The sequence below is a fragment of the Chrysoperla carnea genome, chromosome 1 (assembly GCF_905475395.1).
Source record: "Chrysoperla carnea chromosome 1, inChrCarn1.1, whole genome shotgun sequence".
NCBI lineage: Eukaryota > Metazoa > Arthropoda > Insecta > Neuroptera > Chrysopidae > Chrysoperla > Chrysoperla carnea.
Genome location: NC_058337.1, coordinates 91,322,323 through 91,346,202, shown reverse-complemented (window position 1 = coordinate 91,346,202; position 23,880 = coordinate 91,322,323).

Genomic DNA, 23,880 nt, shown 5'->3' with positions numbered 1-23,880 from the left:
CACTTGTTAGGATATTTCATAAAAAAATTAATATAATCATATTTGTTTTTTAATAATCATTCATACGATAAATACATATCAGATATTATTCCTATGATAAGAATCTGTTTAGTTTAAAAAAAAATTTTAATGAATTATTTTATAGGGAATATTAAAAATTTGATCTAATGCTATAAGCCTATGGTCCAGTGCTACCTAAAATGGCAGTATTAATAATAGAAATAATAATTTTAGAATGATCTTCTTAAATTAACTATAAGATTAGATGGATAAACAATATTCATACAGTATCCATATTAATTCAATATTCTTGATTTTAATCTGGGTAAACAATATTAGATAGTTAATTTAATGCTTTATAACAATGTGTTAATTTAAATTTATATGTTTATGTTTAGAGATAGTGTAGTGGTTTGTGTTGATGACGACCACAATATAGTAAACATATTTATGTATATAGTGTTTCATTTATAATGACCATGACCAAAAGATTTGTCTTTTCAAGCTTTTATTTACCTGCCTTCGTTCGTTTCCATGCTTTTCTTTCTTAATTAAAGTTTGTAATTGCCAATGAGTATCCTTCCCCAAGATACAAATAACTGAAAATATTGGGTAAATGTATACACTATGTTTATTTTACATCTTGGTATACACATTTGCAACTAGTATGACAGAGTACAAGGGTTAAGCAATGCGTGTAAGAAAGATGTGCTATATGTTTCTTCCAAGTGTTGTAGCTTCGATTCCTACTATTCTACTGCTACTGTGTGTGCTGTGTACGATGCGTATTGTAGCTGCATTCAACACATAGGTAGAAAAAAATGCCTATAACATCTTTTTCTTGTACACATTGCTTAGTGTATACATACGTTCTCACTCATAATCGTGGGTGATGTACGATGCAAAGATCTAAATTAAACAACCAGTATATCAGGTGATTATATAATGCTACTTCGAAAATAAAAATATGACGAAAGCAATGAAAATTACTTTTACCAGCTATTTTTAATTAACTTCTTGCTTTTACAGTTAATAATATAGCCTCAAAGTCTAACGGGTACAAACGCTGTATAAAAAGCCCCAGAAATGAAGTATCAATAAACAATCCCGAATGTTCCTATTATTACCCTAAACATCTACGACTTATTCTGACTGAAATTCTTATTTCTTTATTCAACATTTAGGTTAGGTTAGGTTATATTGGCTCTCCACGAAGGACTCTAAAGAGCCCATTGTGATACCATATATGTGTTTTACTCCTCATTTTCAGAGGCTGATTGCACCTCCTTCATTCATATACCATGCACCACACCAGCCCATCACAACTATTAATTAAATTAATTTTGTAGCGATGGCGGAAATCGAGCCCGCTACACTAAGCATACCGCGGACGGAATTGGTTACGCCTTAACCAACTGACTATTCAATATTTATTACTTCTAAGAAAAACTTGTAACAGTATGAAATATCTCCTATAATTGCTCAACAATTTTAATGATTGTAAAATCCTTTTGAGGATAATTTTTTCCGTTATTGACCAAAAATACTAAGAAAACATGTATATGGATGTAAACAATTTTTTGTGTGTATTAAATTCCATGAGCGAGTTCTTATTTAGGAATAAAACAGGTAAATATTTGGTCGTGCCTACTTATTCGAGCAAAATTATAGAAAGGTTCATCTAGGAATGTTTTATATATGTACTGCTGTATTAATCAAATTTTGTTGGGCTATTCTTCTTATGTGCCCCTTACACTTCCCCCATAAAATCAATTAAATGTGGGTAAATATAAGAAACTAACAACCCAAAGTTCAATATAATTGATCTGTCGAAAAAAAATAAAAATTAAGACTTTAATTTAGCTAAAAGATTTTAGGTATTTTGTATATTTTAATATTAAATTTTCGCCCAATTTTTTAGTTATATCTACACGATAGTAAATTAACTAACTCTTCGTAACTTGTATTTTAGACCGAAATATGCAACATGTAAAAAATATCAAAAATCTTATTATATGCATGTACCAGTGTCATTAAAAAATATTAAATTATTAGAGACTTTTTGTGAATCATTAATATATTTGAATGCTGCAAGTCTAACAACTAAGGTACTGTGACATAAGCTAACTGTTATGGTAAAGTTAAAAGGGTGATGCTTAATATTTCTGAACTTGTCTCGTGGCTTTGACTAAACACTATGTATCATAATACCATTTTGTTAAGAAGGGTTATTTTAAAGGTTGCTACTGTATAATGTAATGGTATGGATATTTAATGGTTTATTCATAGTTTGGATTGTACCTATATAATCGGTTTATGTATCAAAACAATACCTTTCTATATATTGCTCTAACAAACATGTTACATTCAGCAAATTCAAATATTAATTATTAGATATATTACCATTATTATCAAATCTATAATTAATTTATTATCGAACATCTCAACAAAAATCTTTTCTAAATCTTACAAGCTAAACACACATGCAAAACACAAAGCAAATGGGTAAAACAGATAAAAATGGATATGGAGTCGGGAAAGTTTGAATTAAAAATAATATGACCTTCCAAACTAAATATTTGCTTTAACAAAGTTTTTCATAATGACTCAGAAATTTACAAAAATTTATAAAATCAAAATAATTTGAAATACTCAGACTGGTCAATACCCATAAAATGGTATTGAAAAATTAACGAAGTATTAAATAAACGAGCTCAAAAAATAACTTTAGTAAGATGGCGTTCATTCGTTCGTACACATTATTCTAGATGAGAAAGAAGTTATTCACTACATTCTACAGGATTTGAACTCAACAACTATCACCTTCATTCTGTAAGTGTTTCAATTGTTGACAGTTAGTCATCTTGGTATAGTGCCCTTTTCTCCTGATACACTTCTTTCAGGTCAACTTACAAGTAAAAGTTGTAAGTTGTAAGGCTCTTTTACAACTTACTTTTTTAACTGTATTTAGTTGAAAATACAATTAACATTGGAAAAGTTTATGTTTAACAATGTTTACGTAATCGTACAGTTTTTTGCCACCCTGGATATGTAACCAAACACACAATTTTACAAAATTAGTAGAGAGCAAAATTAGTTGTTGACTATTGGTCTCATACTATACCTACTGTCAAGGAAACTATAGGGTTTTCAAAAATGCTGCTAACTTATCCGTAATTTATTGATGACAAAAGAGTTTCTGCATATGCAATTGAGTCACTTTTCCATAATATGTCAGTATCGAAGCTAAAAGGACTAATATATTGATCAGCCTAGAAATCCCCAACAGAAAGACAATTCTGTTTCTTGTGTTCCACACCAGAAATATTTCTACAGGAGAGTAGAAAAAAATTGATTCTTCAGTAAATGTTGCAAAAAAGAATGGGTTTTTGAATAATTTACAAAATAGGATTTCCGACGGAAGCAATCTTTCCAATTTCAAACATGAGGTAGAAAGGGAATTAAGAAATTTAATCGTATATTTTTGGAGTTCCGTACCCAAAGTTTACCCATCAGTACCCTATAACTAAGGCCCCACTGCACGTTCGTCCGCCCGTCCGTATTTCTGTCAGAAAGTTTTATCTCATAAACCTCAATAGTTAGACGGCTTAAATTTTTTAGTATTAATATGGCTGCTAAAAGAACAAATTATCCGTTCACGTTTGAGTCATGCTCGTTTGTACAGGTAGCCATATGCGTTTTCAAATAAATGTTTTGAATGAAGTTTCTCTTTAAAGAAATTACTTGCAATTTTATTCTAAAATTTTGTTTCGGAAAACATTCATAAATTCGGAACAATTTGATTCAAACAATTTTGTCAAAGAATTATAATGGTTGCAGAAGTTTTGAAATTAACATAAAATTTTTTTAACTATCACAGAAGATCAAACATGTTTAAGAATACTTTAATTTATTCAGTCTTCTTCTTCCATTTTTTGGTTGAAAAAGTCTGCATACTGAGTTCCATATTAAAGTACCTAATGTAGGTTGTATCTAACCGAAATAGACAGTTTTGTTCGAATCTCTAAAATAAAATTAATACCCTTACCATTTCTAAATCCTATCAACGAACATATCCCACATTCATTTACCATAAATTTTAACAATGTGTTGAAGTTGTAAATGATAAATAAGGATGGGTGATAACGGTAATAATATTTATGTGAAAATGAGATAGATATATATCCAGTGTATAATATTTTATAAACTATGAGTAATAATAATATATTAAATCGGATCAAATGATAAGCTGGATGATTAATTGTGATTCCAATATGACACTCAAAATACCATACTACCTATGGAGATGATATTCACTAACATAATATCATGGTTTACTATTTGGTAAGCTTATTGAATATTTGGAAAGGTTGATTTAAACTTTTGGTTTGTATTTATAATAACGCTAAATTTTTTATTTGTTTTTTTAACCCTCGGTCTTTACATTCTAGGAAATTGCGAAGCCAACGAGCTTGCCAGAAATGGCACAATGCTGCCGGATACAATCACCAATAAATATCCGGGAGTTCCATTTGCGAACTGCATGTTGCTCCTCAAAGAGGATATCTTAAAAAGGGCCAATCTTAGATGGAGATAGGAACGAACTTGTGGTACTAAAAGACAGATATGGTCTGTGTACAATAGCCGGCATTCTGAATATCTTATATCACTTCCAAGGGCCTCTGTTCGCAAAGAAGTTGCGGCTATTACAGGACACTGGTTGGGCGGCAGGCATGCTGAACGCCTGGGCCTAGCAGTGTATCACGACTACTGTAGGAGCTGCCACAGTAGTGAGGAGAAGGAGACAATGTCTCATCTTCTCTGCCACTGCCCAGCTCTTGTCATGAGAAGATGGACTTACTTGAGCCAGCCACTCTTTGACGACCTGGAGTCCGTCGACGTCAAAGCTCTCCTGATGTTCTCAAACAGCTCCAAATGGTTCATGGAGTAGTGGCCGGGGATGGGCAAACCTTTTTTCGGTATCACAACGGAAACTATGGTCTAAGTGTGTCCCACCCCAGGATAGCCACTCTAACCTAACCGTACCTAACTCCCGGCCCAAAAAGGGGAGTGTTATAAGTTTGACCGCTAGGTGTGTCAGTGTGTCAGTGTGTCTGTGGATTTTGATTTTTTATTATTTGAAAGGTAACTCAATGGAGAGTGTTCCTTGCAATATTTCAAGTCTGAGTTTAGGGTTCTGTACCTTCAAGATAGGTTCATTTTGGAGATAGATTTAAGAAAAAAGGAGTTTTGTATATTTCACTGAGAAGTGAAGATCTTAACGAAAAAATGTATAATTACTTAAAAACAACTTTTACCGCACAGAACTTAATATAAATTAAAATTTTCAGTTCTTTTGAAAATATTTTTTAACGTAATATTTAAACAAATAAATATATAAATGCCAACATAAATGATGATGTTTTTTTATTCCATTTGTAAAAAAAAGATTTAATTTTTGGTTTTTAAATTAAATATTTGTGTAAAAATGATTAATGATCAAAAGATTGTATCTAAACATTGTCATTCATTTTGGTCATATCAAGAGCATATTCATTTAAAAATGTGGTATGAATTTGTTTGAACAAGATTGATAAAAATTAACTGCAACGAATGTTGTTAAAAAAATTTCATCAAGTCTTTCACGTAATTTTTCAAACGATTCTATAAGACCAGTAAAACTTTAAGCTTCTGATTAATAATTAGACTTTCCTTCCCTACAGAAGTTATCAAAACTTTAGTTGATGTAATTCTGATGGCAAAACAATATTGTGATAACACTGGCCTGATATCATCAAGAAATTACATTAAAGGCTATGAATTAAACATGTAGAATATGTAGAAGCGTTGGGAAAATAACGATTAAATTGTATGGCTACAAAATTTATTAAATTTTTACTCAACTTCGTAACTAAATTACACTTTGTGTCTGTAAAATAACTTATGTAACTTACTTACGTACAATTTCTACAATACAAACTTGCTTTTTCGAGATTTTCACAGGCAAATACAAACGCTCCAACAGACATTTCGATTTGGTTATTATATATTTTAAAGTAAGCAATTCGAAAAGAAAGCAAACATGCTTTTATTGACAAATTATTAGTTACTTTTAACAAACTTATGCTTCCTGAAGGTAATTTATTATGCTAAGAAATATTATGTTTATCATTAAAGCGGAAGAAATTGAGGAATTATAATTGTTTAAAATCAAATTTCATGAAATTGAAATGGCTTATTATAGAAGAACGGCTACGATAAAAAACTTAGTTCCGTGTTTGAAACTAGCTTAACAGAAAAGTAGAAAATAATTTCTGTAAGTTTAAAAAAAAGTCATTTTGTTGTAAATAAGTGTTTGGAAAATACAATCATTTAAGAAGTTTGTCCGAGTATTCTGATCAGAATCTTCAGGATCACGAATAACTAAAAGATTTTTTTTGGTGGAAGCGCAGATAACATTATATAGTATTACTATATAATAATAGTTTAAAAAATTGAGAAGCACACTTTTGTAGACCAGCTCAACTAAATGTCGACAATAAATTTAAAAAAAAAACAACAGTTTTTATCTAGCTGAACTAAAAAGCTGAAAATAATTTCTCTAAGTTAAAAAAAAAAATAAATTAATTAAAGTTGTTAAAGAATAAAATCTAAAAATACCACAACGGCACCAAAATACTATCATCTAATCTGATGTGCTAGCTCGGTGTATTTAAGCTTGTGGTCTCGCATATCGCTTAGAGAAGACATATTTTCGTAACAGTCAAAAGTTTAGTTCTCCGATACCTATTTCAACAATAGAAAACGTTTTTTATAAATATCATCACTTCTGATTTGTATACACAGATTCTAATTAAATATGATATTTAAAACAATGAACAACACACTGAAGCGACACTATAAGGTAGAAAACACATGAAAGCAGCATGCTAAAATAAATTAATCCATTATTATATATGACTGTATTTTTTTCAAAATTATAAATTATTAGGTTTGTATAAAACCATGGTTATAATACAACAATGAAATTATAACTCATTTACTTTATAATAAATTATTACGATTTTAAATGAGATAATAACTCTTCATAAGTAGTAGTCGTCACACTTTTAATGCTTAAATATGTGTGTGAATTTTATACAGAGGGTTAAGCAAATAATAAAAACATTAAAAACCCCAAGTTCATAAAATACAGTAGAATCTCGATAAGTTAAAGTCCAAGGGAAACACAAAATATTTTAAGTTATAGAGGTTTTAAGTTATCAAGTGTCTATGTTAGGTAAAGGTTAATATAGAGGTATGTACATGTTTCTATGTACCCTAGTTAATATAGAGGTATGTACATGTTTCTATGTAGTTACTGAGGGCCTATACAGAGATTATTTATTTAAGTTATAGAGGTTGCGTATTTTAAGTTGTAGAGGTTTTGGGCTCTGATGGGAAGGGAACATAGTATTTTTTGAAGTAACAGAGGTTTTTATGTTACCGAGGTTTAAGTTATCGAGATTCTACTGTATTCATAAAACTATTGTCTCTCTGTGCGTGTCTGTTTCTTGCAGCATAGCTCTATTTTGCTTTTGTTCACCTCAGCGCGAGATACAAAAGACTGCGTTTTCAATACAAAGGCGCTACGATTGTTGATAAAAGTTTTGTTTGGTAAACGTTAAAAACTGACCAGAGTGCATTTAGTATAACTGTATAAAAATTTCATATTTCCTGCGTTCATATATTCTCGATTCGTTCATTACATTCTCAATCGTATAACTAAAAACAGCTCGTCGTGTCGTCCAGCACAGAATAAATATGGAATTATTTTACGACATCTTAGTAAAATAAAACTTTATGTATTGATTGGAAAAATCAACACAATATTTTGAAAGAAATCAATATAATATCATTTCTAATGAAACTTTATCGATGAGGAAATGGTTAATATGTATTTTTTTTAAATGTTCTTTACCGCTCGCTATACATGTTTGGTAGAGGAGGGCTGAATTGAAAATAGTGTAGCATCAAGTGTCATCGATAATTTGAGACTTATGCTGTTAGTTGGAAAGAAACATTTTTGGATTGGTGCTTCTTATTGTCTCAATATCGACTAATTTTACTATCCAGTTCTAGCTTCGCAGTTGTATTGATTGTTGATTATTGTGAATTTATTATTAAATGATTTCCTTTCTTTGCTCTGGGTATTTTATAGTTTCCATATTTAAAAATTTTACCTACGCCCGTGAGATAAAAATTACTTGTACTTATGCCACTCATTTTTCGTTAGATATATATAGTTTTTATTACCGCACGTATTTTCAATCAAACATATATGCGAAATTCCTGTCAAAATCTAAGCTGATAACTATTTTTTAATGTTCTTGTTTTCTCAATAACTCATGACAAATTTAAAATTATAACTGTCGGTTTATTTTCATATTTTAGAGTTGTAGATAAAGTTTTGAACGATATACGTGTGATAACGCATTATTAACGAAATTCTGCGATTTTGTATCGTAAATAACTATTTTATGTTTTAGTGCAATAGAATCTTGTTATTTAAAATATCTATTTTTTAAATACAATTTTTGTGATTTTCTCAAATAAAAAAAGATTGAGGAGTGTCACCCGGTAGGAACTATATTTGTTTTGAACCTTCACTACATTATAAATGTAGCGCTTACTTTTTTTATTTACTATATATTTTTTCGAAAATTTAAGATATTAGTTTTAGAAGTCAAATTCCATTTTTATAGCAACTTTTAGTTTTTACTGTATGAAATAATTGTATTATTAGTTTAAAAAAGACATACTTCTGGTTTAGTAGTCAACCAAATATGTGAGTCCATTAGATTTGGTTTGATTAAGGTATTTTTTATGATATAAAAAATGCATTGTACTTACTTTAAATTATCTCTGTTTTCTTTAACTTCTGATAAATTTCACAGCTCAATTTTTTTCAAATGATCAAACAAAATATTGAGAAAAAATACAAATTGACAGTTATAAAAAAATTTTTGAATTTTCTCAAAATTCATGGCAACCTGAATCGATTGAAAAAGTTTTAGTTTCCTTAGTAACCTAGATGTGGGTTTTTGTTACTTGTTGAGGTCTTTTTGGGTTTTAACTCCCAACCAGCAAACAAATATCGTGCAATAAAGAACATAGTTCCAATATTATGATTTGAGTAGAAAGCCGTCAAATATTTACAAAGTTTCTTTATTAGTTTGTAATCGTAACTAAATAATACGATGTATTTTAGTGTTCATTCAGGAAAGAGCTACATATACATTACATATATATACCTTAATTTAAATACACATAGCTCATACAGCTCTATATATGTCTATATACATGGTGTCAAGTCAACTGTAAGACCAGCTGATAACACCAGTTTATTTTATTTCATTTTCATTGTATGGTGGTGCTTTTAGTATATATATATATATATTGTTTTGAGCTATTATTTATTTTAATAAATGTTTGTTCTAAATATTATCCAACTTAAATATATGTTTTAAATGTTATTAAAGCTACGTTCACACTTATTTTATATATTATTTCTCTTGCCTGTCTTTTCCTGGGTACGCGATATATTCTTTATTCCTTTAGCAAATTCCATGATTTACCTCTCATAATGACAAAAAAGGACAACGATCTAAAATGTACTGCTTAGGAAAAGATCAGCAAAGGCTAGGGAAATAATATTCGGATTTAACTTTGTTCATTATGTAATTTGTATATTATATCTGTAAAAAAATTTTCTAAAATAAAAAGTAAATTACTTGCTTACGAATTGCTTTTCTAGCTTGTTTTAGTCCATTGAATAAAATTGTAGCAAAAGATGTAATTGACATTCAACTAAAAATTGAAATTGCTCAGAAAAAAAGTATTGATAAAAGTATTTATTTTAATAATTTCTTACTTATTTGTCTTGTTGTATGTATGTATGTTCTGGAATTTTGCCATCAATATTTCACCTACTTCCCCGGAAGATATTGGGCTGAAAGTGGGCTCACATGTTTGGTTCTCGTGGCAATGCAATTTATGGTAAGTTTTATTTGGTTTTCTTATCGCTTCCGGGTTTTCTTATCGTCAGGTCAGGTTGAAAAAGGCTCCAGGAAAAAAAAGTAATTTAATGAAGAGCGTTCTTAGATACGAGTGCGATTTTATGGGTTCCGCCCCCGAAAATTTTTTTAATTAAGTAAATTTCATTTGTTTGAAATTCTTAACTTATAAATAGTTTAACAGTAGCAACAACATAAGGCAGGGATAAATAAGTTGTTAATTTATGCGTTTTGAAAGCATGGAGTTGTATATGTACAACTAGATATTAGCTAATTTATATATGATTATAGCTAATCAAATGTCACTACATATCGCGTAATATTGGAAACCGTTGAATAATGTATAATAGTGTGGATAGGCCTAACAGCTAGCTCTTAATTTTTAAATTTTAGTAATTGTAGACTTTTAAAATATAGGACACATAATAATAGTCACCACGTTGGTTGTTGTAAATCTATGAAATGTCAACTTGAGTAATGATTTTTTCCTTTTACTTTTATTTCTTTGTATTCCTTTGTAACACCTTCAATTGTTATCTTTTATATTTTTATAGTTGAGTATTTTGGCAGTTATAATTAGTGCGAATTTTATCTTATTTTACGACTTCTGTGACTCCAAACAAGAAGCTATATATCAGCTATGAGATAGATAGCTAAGATCGTTACCTGAATTTTGACGCTTAAACTCTGACATTTTAAAAATGTAAACATTATTTTCTTTGCTTCAATTTATTTCTTTTTAACCCTCGAACTAAAAAAAGGGTGTTATAAGTTTGACCGCTGTGTGTGCGTCTGTCTGTGGCATCGTAGCGCCTAAACGATGAACCGATTTTGAATTTAATGGAGAGTGTTCTTAGATATGCTGCAAATGCGAGTTTAGCCTCCCGTACCCGAAACATTTGTTCGTGGGTTTTTTTAATTTTGTAAATTTCACTTGTCAGACTTCTTCTTAGTCTACTTGTCAAGATATTTAATTAAAAAAACTCTTCTTCTGGAACTCGTAGTTCATCAAGAAATACAATCAAATAAAAGATGTGAACGGGAAAGACGAACCGGCATCTTAAGTAATTTTAATGAGGTATTGCAATAAATAAAAAGATAGATGAATCGAATTTCCCAAGCATTGAACTCTTTTTACGATAGATTGTTTGGATCCGAGTAAACTATCAGTCCTCAATTATTAAATAAATTATCTCCTAATCGACTTTCACAAAACCTAAGTAAAATTAATTTTTGATTTTCAGATTGGCATAAATTGTAAGAAATAATAATTAAATTGTTAAAGAAAAAAAATTGAAATACCTTTTAAAAACACATTAAAAATGTAATGTATTTTTTGTTACGTAAAGAAAATTTAGCGTTTTTTTTTAGGTGACTGATAATTTTATTACAGCAGTAGCGTCTTGATATTTTAACCATCTATTATTTTAATGGTTTTGTTGTGTCAGTTATGTAAACATTTAATGTTATTTATTTGAAACGATTTAAAATTCAAATAAATTTTCAACGAGATAACTTTTATTGTATATTTTATTCACATAAAAAGAAAATTTATTCATTACACTTAATTTCGTCACCTTAAACATGAAAAGTTATTTTATATGGAATACTTCAAAATGAAGAAAATGTTTATAATGACCAGGTTTTTAACTAATTTATAATGCTTTTAAATAAACTTCCTTTTCTTGAATTGCTTTAACAATTCGATGAAAATATTAAGATCAATGGCTTCAGCTGCTCTCGCGGATCCAATTGTTGACATGCATGAGAACATGAAGAAAAACTGACATTTAAAAATTACCTTACCTAAAATTTCTTTTTTAGAGACGTTGTTCTTATATTCATGAAAAGCACCTCTACCTCTTTCAATTCTCTTTAATTAAGATTAACTGAGTTTATTTACCCCATTGTATCATAAAAAAACATAATCGAAAGACTTTGATGTTTAAATTTGTATACTGAAATTAGTAAACAAATAATAATAAATAAATTTATTTGAATTTTTTTGTAATAATTTATAAAAATAATAAGTTATATATGTCAATATAAGATTGTAATTTTCGTCATATTGTAAACGAGTTAGCAAAAAGTTACTTCAACTAGCGCTAACTAAACACCTTTTAACGAAAATCAACTCATTGTGTTATGTTAAGTTGATCTGGATCGACGATTGGTTGGCATGTTTTGGATGCCAAATTTACAATTTTACCAGTTATTTTAAAATCTGATGCAACCTAGATTCTTACGTTGACATATACACATTTATAAATTACTGTTGAAAAATTGCATACAAAAATTTTTTTTCGTTGTTAATTTTTTGAACCGTCGCTGTAACTATATTGGTCTATTACAGACAACATACCGTAAGAAGAGGTATTGAAAATATAACAGTAATGTAGTAAAGTAAAAATTTATGAAGTTTAAAGCTAAAACCCGACTATGCAAAAAGTAGACTCAACAAAATATAAATTATAAAGAATTTTAATTTTAAATAGGTGTTAAATTATGTACCAGAATGAAATATATATTTTTCAATTCAAGAACTTTTCCAATGGATCATGATTTTATCATCGCTCGTTGATCTTGGTTTTAGATTTTAAACTAAATTTTATTTTATTATTTAGTACTTTTTAAAATAATTTTGATTTGATTGAGTGTATGATTGAGTTATATTATAAAAAGGTTGAATTGAGAAACTTTTTTTTAAAAATTGAATGATTGCGGTGAAAGCCATATTTTTGTTGTATAGTCCTTTTTAAGCTAATAATTTGTTTTTTTACATTTAAGAAATATCTACTTGTAATATGATTTGATAATAAAGACATTCCAGAAGTTTTAAGCAATCCCTTGTTTGTCTTAAATCATTTTTTATCACTTGTTATTATTATATTACTGATATTTTTATTGCGTTTATGATTTTTCTTTTATAAATTATTGACTAAATTATTTAAATATTATATATTAAAAGTACAGGGTGGTAAACTATTAAAATGAAAAACATCATATAAATGTATATCTAATATTCCATATTCAATTTACGACCACAAAAATAATTTACGACCACAAAATCACTCATATTAGGCATCGTAAAATAAACGTAGTAAAATTTTTAAACACATTTCTGATGATGATTTAATTTCCTTCAACTCCTTACGTCTGCTCTTTAATGGTCAAAGCAGTCAATTTTTACTTGTACTGAAATAGTGATCACTAATTTCATTAAATTGCTTATTACCCTCACTAAAAGCACCAAAAAAAAGTTGACGATAAAGGTTTTTCTTATTCTGATAATTAAAAAAAATAATCTTTCACTAAGTCGAAATTTTAATGTTAGCTGAAAATATTCAGCAAATAAAAATGTTTAAAAAAATAACCAAATGTTGTCGAAAAGAATTAAGTTTGGTTTTGAAATGTAAGGTGTTGATGCCGAGAGGGATAATTTTCCCCGGACTGCAAGTCCTTATTATTATATCATTTTTATTCAAATGGTAAGTATAATAACTTTTCACACGCAAACTTACTGTGTTAGCAGCTATATCGGATTTTTTAGTAAAGTTTCCGTGTATTAGGCCTATTGTTACACTCTGTACCAAAACACATACTGTATATTTAAAAAAAAAATGATACGTACAACATTTATAGGACACACAAGGAACATTTTCCAACTAGTTATCATAAATTATAAAAAAAATAACATTCACCGAGGACAAATTTAAATATAATTTTTGACATTTATAGTACGTATATAACGCAAACATAGTTAGCTGTGTCGTTTTAAACTCATGATGTTGTAGCTCTGTGTATACATGTATATGTTGCGGTTGTTGGGTCGGGAAGGCAGCTCCCGCATTTTATATTTAAATGTCTGTCAACCGGAAGTACTTCTGACTATGCCACACTTCCTTACCCAACAATATTATATATTATGTATATGCTCTGTGTGTAGTTTTACATAATATTTTTACGGCTGTTTTTTTCTGCTCATTTTTTTTTTCGAATACACATATTCATTTGTATATTTGTTTTTTTTTATTTTATTCGTTTTGACATCCTTTTTTATTGTTAGTTTTCTGAATAATTTTTTCCCCAAGTTTTTATATTGTTTTTGGTGGTTTTATAGTTGAAAAGTATTAAACTTTCCTCAAAGTAATAACATGAAAAGTTAAGTCCTACATACTAAGCGCAATTTTATTAATTTTAGGATTCGTATCGGAAGTGTATAGAGTAAATCCTAGAGATTTGAGAGAAACCATTATTTATAAACAATTATCATCCATTCTTTTTAAATAAAAGCCTTTTTGCAAATAATTTTATCAATTTTCGAATTGATATGTGAGTTTTTCAGAATTTTTAACATATCCACAATTTTTAAAAGTTTATATTTTTTAGGACCTGTCAGAAATTTTGAGAATTTCTATCATCACGAGAGTAAAGGTGTAAGAAAAAACTATTAACTTCGGAAATTTTAGGACCTATTCGTTAGTTTAATATAAGTCATATTCAAGAAATTTGGTCAAATTTAGTTAAAATGAATTAAGTTATTGAGATTATTTCTCTGCTCTAATATTTTTACTCTCAAACATCATTCAATAATCACCTAATCACACTATTTTTAATCAGCTAGTGCATTAAAACATATTTAACGAGGAATAAAAATATTTAACGAGGGAAACAAGTGGTGCCTGTGCAGAACGCATGAGAAACTCTCTCATTACGTGAGTAACGATTACCGAACGGTTGACGTGAGTGCTGGCCGGTTAAATTATAATTGCCTTCTTTCACTGGATTAAGCAAAAACAGTATTATCTTTTTTTTACACAAAAAGTATGCTCTGACTCGTGTAAAACCAAAAATCAAGAAACAATGATTAGTTAACCAAACATGTCCCGCTACGGTCGCAGGCAACGGTTGTGACTTTCGTACGAATAAGCTGTAAGCATCTCTTTGCAACCGAATAATTACTAGTCAGCCAATGTTCAAGTCGGCACATCCTAAAAATTATTTTGTTAATAAAAATGATTTGTTGATAAAGCTGTTTTATTATCTTTTAAAATTCTATTTTTACATATCTAACATATCTAAGAACACTCTCTATTAAATTTCCTTTATTCTTAAAGCCTTTATATTCTTTTCCAAACTGATCCGATTTGGAAGATCATCGCCAATTTTTAGTTTTCTCGGGCACGGAACTCTTAATTAGCACTTAAAACACTTTCATTTAATTACCTTTCAAACACAACCAAAACATCAAAATCGTTTAGGCGCTACGATGCCACAGACAGACCGACAGACAGACACACACACACATAGCAGTCGAACTTATTACACCCCTTTTCTTTAGTTCGGGGGTTAAAAAATTGTTTTTTGGCCATATTATGTACAAATATGGTGAAGGCGATGGTATATAAAAAGTGCTTCAGGATTACACCGCTGTCACGGTATTTCTATTCATAATTTTGTATTGCGGCAATACAAATACTATTGCCATCCCATTTGTATAGCTCCGGACATTTTTAAGTCTCTATTTCCTCGAAAAATATATTAATTTTAATCATGCTTAAAAGGAGAACCTCTAGAAAGGGAATTATAAAAAGATGATTATGAACGAAATAGTTGAATCGAATTTTATTCTTGATAACATGGATAAGAAGAATTCCAAGAAGATCTTAATAAGATTAAACAATAAAATTGTTCACTATGAAAAATTTGTAACCTGTATAATAGAAATTCATTTATATAATATTAAAATTTAATACATACGTACATATTTTGAACCATAGAGTGGAAGAAAAAAAACATGTTATTAGATAAAAATTCAAATATTCATGTAAAATTATGCATATATAGAATATGAAAAATTTGGCAACAATAAGGACACAGTCCATATAATGTGTAAATATGATATTTTTGGATACATATTATGTATTATGTTTTCATATGTAATGTTAATATACATATAACAAACAATAACAAACACATTTTTATAACATAATGTATGAAAAATCGTATAAAAATATTCATAAATCATATAATAACATATAATAATAAACTTATATATACTTGTTTTTATTATTATACATATTATTATTATGTTTTACTGCGTGTATAAGAAACAAGTATGTTATGTAAGAGGAAAAAACAGTCATTAGATTTGCAACGAATGACAAATATCTGTGCAAATAATGTATAGAATAAGATATACTATCTAGACACAAATGTACCTTGAATCATTCTATGTTTCTCCGCATTTGTTAATAACCATCTTTTTATAATAACAAATATTTCCACTAGGTGGTCTATAGATACATACTAATACAGTCCTGTTCTTATCAATTACTGTCTCTAAAGCAGTGCATTCGAATACTTTTTCCACACTTAAAATATTTAAATCATGCCTAACAACTATTTTATTTATGAAACTATTCGAAGCCAAGATCAAGCAACCTCCATTTTTGTAATTTTCCCGACAGAAGCTAGTTACGGGATAATAATTACTAGTTGAATGAAAATCTATCTCTGATTTTCACAACCAATGTTCTGTCAGATAAAACTTGGATGAGGAATGCATTTATTAGTTATAAACTCTTCGAGGAAAAGATAATTGGATCGTAGGCTTCGAATATTTAAATGAAATATAATTGTAGAAAAATTATTGGTTATCCGAGGACCTCCAGAAGCATTTTCAAATGCTTCATAATTATTTCATATCATAATTAATTTTCGTTGTGACGGCGGAAATGGATCCCACTACCCTAGGCATACCGCGAATTAGTTACGCTTTAGCCAACTGAGAAAGCCCTATAAAATTTATAGAGCATCATTTAGATTAATTTCGCCTATTCAAATCATACCGGATAGCGTCAACATATAATAAGAAAAAAGATTTGTCTTAATCAGATTTTAAATATAATCGAAGGATAAGAAGTAGATAAAACTCACAATAAAAACTACTCGGAAAAAATATTATGAAGTATATGAAGCTAATAATATAAGTAGCTATTAAGATATTTTATAACTATCGCATGCTATAATAATGTTGGTATAACATGGTACAACATTAATGAGCATACAGCATTTTTCTTAAACTTTTTTGATTTCACAACTGAGATCTATTAGAAACTTTTTGTATATTGAATATATTATTATATATATCATATTTGGATAGAAAAGGACAATATTATTTAAACATATTTTGGTAGTTTGTTCAACACTGTAGAACATCTCAAAAGTAGAGAGACCATAACTAATTCTTATATAATTCAAAAACAGACTATACCACCCTCATATTAAAATGACTTCTACTATTAGCTAAGAATGCGTGTATATTTACAAAAAAGAAGTCATTAAAGTTGTGTTAAACTCTAGCCCTTAACGAAGTCATAGTTCTGTCATTTTACTTTTTGTCTATGACTTTTTGATAAACGAAAGTTTGACAATAAAGTAAATTGGGCAATATTTAAAATGAGGATTTAATCCTATCATGCATTAATGAATGAATGGGTTAATGAAATTTGTATTGGACAAATTTTTTCGAATTTTCTGTTTTGAATATATCTTACCTTTTTTTGAATTATTTGACGCGTTTTTTACTCTGCATATTTTCTAATAAAAAATATTTTTACCCGACTGTCAAGGGGTGGTTATGTTATTTCGCATGTATCTTATATGCATGTATGTATATATACCTACTAGCTGTTACCCGCCCGCTTTGCGTGGCGTAAAATATACCCGCTATGCTGGGCAACATTCCCACTTGCACCCCTCCCTCCACATTTCCTCGCGTTGGATAACATTTTTGTAATGTACACGTCATGCTCGTTTATTTGATACCCCACTTAGGTATATTTGTAAATATTCGATATTTCCTTCCCACTTTCTCGCTACACCTTTCTACCCTCCGAAGGTTAAAAAAATTTCTAAATGTAATTTAAAACATTCTGACCAAGTTTTGAACTATTAAAAGCCATAATTTAAAAATATTAATTTTTTATTCATGAACACCCCCGCAACCCCCCTTGTGGGTGGAATTTCGTAAAATCCGTTCTTAGCTGACCTCTACTTGGCAAAAGAAATATTCCTGCCAAATTTCAAGTCTCTAGGTCTTATAGTTCCAGAGATATCGTGATGAGTGACTATCTATCTATATCTATAGAAAGTCTCCTATATATATAAGATATTTGTTCGTAAACTTTATTCCCTCGTATCTTTTAAACTGCTCAATGGATTTCAAAATTTTAAGTTATTATTTGTCCCAGAAACAAAAGTGTTCTTAGATAGGTTTTTTGAAAAAACAAAACAATATGGCGTATTTTTGAAGCGAAATAGTAATTCGAGTGGGATATTAAAATGAAGGAAATGAAAAGGGGATAACAAAAATATGTATAAGTTATATATGTTTAACTTAAATTAGGAAAAATAAATTAGTTTAAATAATTAAAATAGTATAACGAGGGTATTTTTTTTATTGCTGACACACCTAAAAGTCTAAAGTAAAATAAATAATTAAAATAATAAAAACCCGACTGCACTAATTAACATCGGAAAAGAAAGAAACTAAGTCCAGTAGTTTACATAGCGACTTGTAACTACTACGAAACTTTTTTTAACCCCCGATTTTAATTTTTTTGGTTTCGCTTCAAAAGTATTAAAACGGGAAGTGTTCTTAGCTATATTTCAAGTGAGAGTTTAGGATTTCGTACCCGACAAAAACAAAAAATGGCGACAATCTTCAAAATGCTTTAAGGAAAAACGTAATTTAATGGATAGTATTCATATATATGTTTATGGCTCCGTACCCCACAAGTTTGTCGACGGTTTTTTATATTTTGTAAATTTCACGTGTTTTCATTTAGTGCAGTCAGGGTTTTTATTTTTTTAATTATTTATTTTTTTTAGGGGGAGTGGTAGCCCTAAGTTTGTTGGATCTAAGCATTATAATGATGAATTTTTACGATTATTGTAAAACTATTCATTGGCTGGTCTAATATACAAACGCAAATATGTTCAGTGAATTAATAATGGTACGAGCTTAGTCGTATGGTATAATTTTTTTGTGAAAAAATTATTATTTATGTATTTAAATGACAGAGTTACATGAATTTTCATACTATATGTATGCAATCTTTGAGATTTTAGTTTACGGGTGTGGTTTTTTGTATTATATAGTTTTTCCATAGTTTTCCACCAATGTAAACTTCATGTATATTCGTTTATTTATCATGCTACAAATATTATGCGGTTTTTTATGTATACATACTCATTTTAGTTACTAGTTTAGTAACTGCAAGTTTATTATCACAGAGGATTTTCTTCTCGAAAAAAAAACTAGTTTTTTACTTTGAAACTTTTTATATGATGGAATTTAATATTGTTCGTTTATATTCGTCATAGCTCTAGCGGCAAACAAAAATTTAGTTTTATCAAAGAAAAAAGTGCACTTAAATTTATTACCTAGCTATAGCAGCATAAATTACAAAAGACTAGGTATACTGTATCAAAGAAGAAAGTGCACTTAAATTTATTACATAGCTATAGCAGCTTAAATTACAAAAGACTAGGTATACTGGAACTTCAAATACATCTCATCGAAGTTTACAAAAATGTTAAAAACTAGGAATGGTGATAAAAATGATACAATTTTGTAGATAAAGCACCAACAAGTAAGGGTGACAAAGTCATAAAAATACTATCAATACTAGAGAAGCTATTTAGGTACATATAACCTAAAACTTTTTCCCACGAATTAACCACGGTGATAACATTTATATAGGGTTTGGGAAACATTCTCGATTGAATATATAACCGGATATAAGCAAAATTTGAAAAAGCTTCGTACCCATGTATTTTCCTTACCAAATGTTTCGTACCCATGTATTTTTCTTAGCAATTGAGGAAAATAAGATTGAAAAGTGTCATGTGATCATTTGTTTAAGACTCCTTAAACATAAATTCTTTATAATAAATACTTAAAGTCATAATTACAAGCTTTTATTTAACTTCACGTAGTTCTCGTGATAATGTAATTTATGGAAAGTATGACTGCAATTTATTTTTTATATCGCTTTCATCATATTATATAAAAATACTTCTTAGGCACAAGCTTTTATTGTACTTAAATGTAGAACATAAATTTTTTTTATGAGGCACTCATACATGACTATTGTAAAATCCTGAGGCGCCTCGAATAGGTACTCCTTAATAATTACACTTGAGCGTGTCCAGCAGTAAATTATAATTCTGCGCCTTACCACGTACAAAACTATTTATATTGTAAGAAGAGGTGGCAAATTAAAATACGAAACAAAAATCAAAGAACTATATCTCAAAATTTATTTCGCAATCATGGGGTAAAAACAACAGGCTTTGCTTAGGTAATATTTGTCTACAAGGTTCTGTAGATTACAAAGTCGAATGAATTGGTATGTGATAGAAACGCAATTGCAATGTTGTTAAAATATCTCACGAAAGTGAAGAATGTATATGTATCTATATATATATAGGAGACTTTCTATAGATCTATATAGATAGTCACTCATCACGATATCTCTGGAACTATAAGACCTAGAGACTTGAAATTTGGCAGGAATATTCCTTTTGCCAAGTTGAGGTCAGCTAAGAACGGATTTTACGAAATTCCACCCACAAGGAGGGTTGCGGGGGTGTTCATGAATAAAAAATTCATATTTTTAAATTATGGCTTTTAATAGTTCAAAACTTGGTCAGAATGTTTTAAATTACATTTAGAAATTTTTTTAACCTTTGGAGGGTAGAAAAGTGTAGAGAAAGTGGGAAGGAAATATCGAATATTTACAAATATACCTGAGTGGGGTATCAAATAAAAGAGCATGACGTGTACATTACAAAAATGTTATCCAACGCGAGGAAATGTGGAGGGAGGGGTGCAAGTGGGAATGTTGCCCAGCAAAGCGGGTATATTTTACGCCACGCAAAGCGGGCGGGTAACAGCTAGTAATATATAAAATTCAAATTCAACAAGTATAAGTTACACAATTCAGATCCAGTCGGTAAGAGTCGTTCTCCCCTTCAAATCCGATTAGCTAAAATCGATACAATTCTATTAAAAATGTTTGATCAAATTTCCAGTCATTTAATAATTTCTCTTCTACATCTAATACAACTTCTCCAAATAACTCATGCGTAACTGTTTTCCTATATCCGCCCTAAACTCCGGTAATCTCGACCCAGCTGGCTTTAGTTACTTTTATTTCTTGGTGCTATATCTATCTAATTCGATAATTATAATTACTACATCTTGTTTTTACTCTTCTTTTATTTATTTTAATAACTTTGAATTCTTACTTCTATATTATAATACCCAAATCACATTTGGGCTCCTTTCTACCTATCAGTTCATTTAATAATTGCGTTCATTTTTTACTTACAATGTTTAGCTCTTGAAACTAAGTGCTGCTCTTCATAAAATATGCGTAAATGACGGCATTTTAAACAAAAATTAATATAAATCTGTTATGAAAAGTAATACTTCCGTAAACAAAGTAAATATTTTTTAATATGATATATGCGAACTTTAAACATTTCGCATATATATAGTAGACATTGTTTATATATGATAATAACGCCTTTTCATGAAAACTTTATACAGTTTGCATGTCAGTGCCGCCATCTTTTCCTGTGCATAACTTTCGAGTTGAACAGTCTGCTTTTGTCTACTTGTATGTACATACAATATAGTTTATATTTCGATATGCTTTTGCAAGATGAAAATTTTCCACATTTTTACATTTCCAAAATATTTTATTTTATTTAAAATATTTACATAAAATAATTTTTCTGTCTTGGTTACACATTAATCCTTGGTTACGTTATTTTTAACACCCGAACCATAAAATTTTGATTTCTTTTAACTTTATTTAGCCGAGTTTATGTAGTCACGCAGATAATTTTATGTACAACAAGTGTTTATGATGAAGTCGATCATAAATTATTCTTTAAAGAATGCATAAGAAATCGAATTAATTTAATTATTCTTCAATTTTATTGTAATTAAATTAATCGAGATATTCTCAAAAGTACAAACGAAAATTAATTCAATCGTTAATGATGCATCGAATCCAACTATAAAGGAATGGTCTTTTTTAATCGACTTCAAACAAAAAAAGAGAAGGTTATCAATTCGACTGTATTTTATTTTTTTTATGTGCGTTACCTCAGAACTTTCGACTGGATAAACCGATTTTGATGATTTTGATTGATTTATCTATTTGAAAGCTGGTACTTTCCGTGTGATCTTACTTCATTTTGGTCCAGTTCTGACAATGGCATACATGAGAAAATCATAAAGGTCTTAAATTTGCATTAAGTATGCACGACAAGAAGACGAATAACTCAATATGACGCTTACCGATTTCGATGATTCATTTTTTAGTAACAAACTAGTTACTGTACTTCAGATTCACTAAAAAAAATAAAATTATAGAGAAAATCGACTTCAAAAGAAAAACTTTTCCAAAACAAATTAATATGTACTAAAAAGTAAAGTAATAACGATAATATAATGTAATTAAAATTATTGTTATTTTTGGAGTCGGTGTCAGCCAAGCTAATGTAGCAAAATGTTCTGTCAGAGTTGTTTCTTTGGCTGACACCGACACCAAAAATAACAATAATTTTAACTAAATTATATTATCGTTATTTTTTAGTGCATAATTATTTGTTTTGGAAAAGTATTTGTTTAGAAGTCGGTTTTCTTTTTATTAAAGGTTTTTTTAATTGTATTTTATACTGTATATCATCCTGAACATTTTGGGATATAATGTCAATCTTCTTCAAGCCATAATTGTTTTTTGTTTTGAAATCATATATTTAGGATACCGTTATAAAATTTAATTATAGTTTCTATATTGATAAGAGAAGGTTGATTTAATGAAATTTCATCAACTCAATCTACTGAAAACAATGTACATCATAATTTTAAGTATGTGGTGGCATAGCAAGTTGAACTGAACATAAAAAGTTAAACATATGGATAAGTATTATATGAGCATTATGTTTCATGGTTTTATATTTTTTATCATAGAAAGGTATACCTATACTTTAGGGATCATTTTTTACCCCCTAAAGAGACAAAAAATTGGCGAATTGTGAGTATGAATGTTAGTTAGAATAATAGTGAATTGTAGAAAGACATTAAAAATATTTCCTTATCAGAACTAACTATACTTTAGTATACCAGAAGCAGGATTGTATTTTATGAAATTCTATTTCTATCCACGTCAGTTGATATATTTTACGTGAAATTACAAAACTAAAAAAAAATATGCAGAAATAAAAACAAAATATTAAAAATAGCATTTTTGCGGCTCTATCGTTTTAAATATTTCAATTCTATACGCTTTCAATACAGGTACATTAAAAAAAATAAATTTTCGAAATCTTTATTCTACTCGAATTGATCTGAATTCTGGCATATGCGTTAAACGATCAAATGGAAAGTTTTTACATTTACTCAAAATCCATGCCAGCCACATGGAGTACCAGAAGACTGATTTTGAGTTTTTCTAATTTACCTACTTCACATTCATGTTCTTAAAAACGAACCATCTAATAAATGTTTAATTTGAATTGGTTTGGGAACATAATTTTATTTAACGATGCAATTTGAAACAACTTTCAAGTTTCCTTAGAGTGGGATGCCAGACAAGCCATGTACGTATTTCTTCAAGAACTTTTAAAAAATTGATAATTTCCTAGACAGAATAATTAGAGAACTTGGGTTTAATTCCGGCTTCTGTGTAATTTTTTCGTTTCTTTCTATTTGTTCCAACATAAAATTTGTTCCTATAAT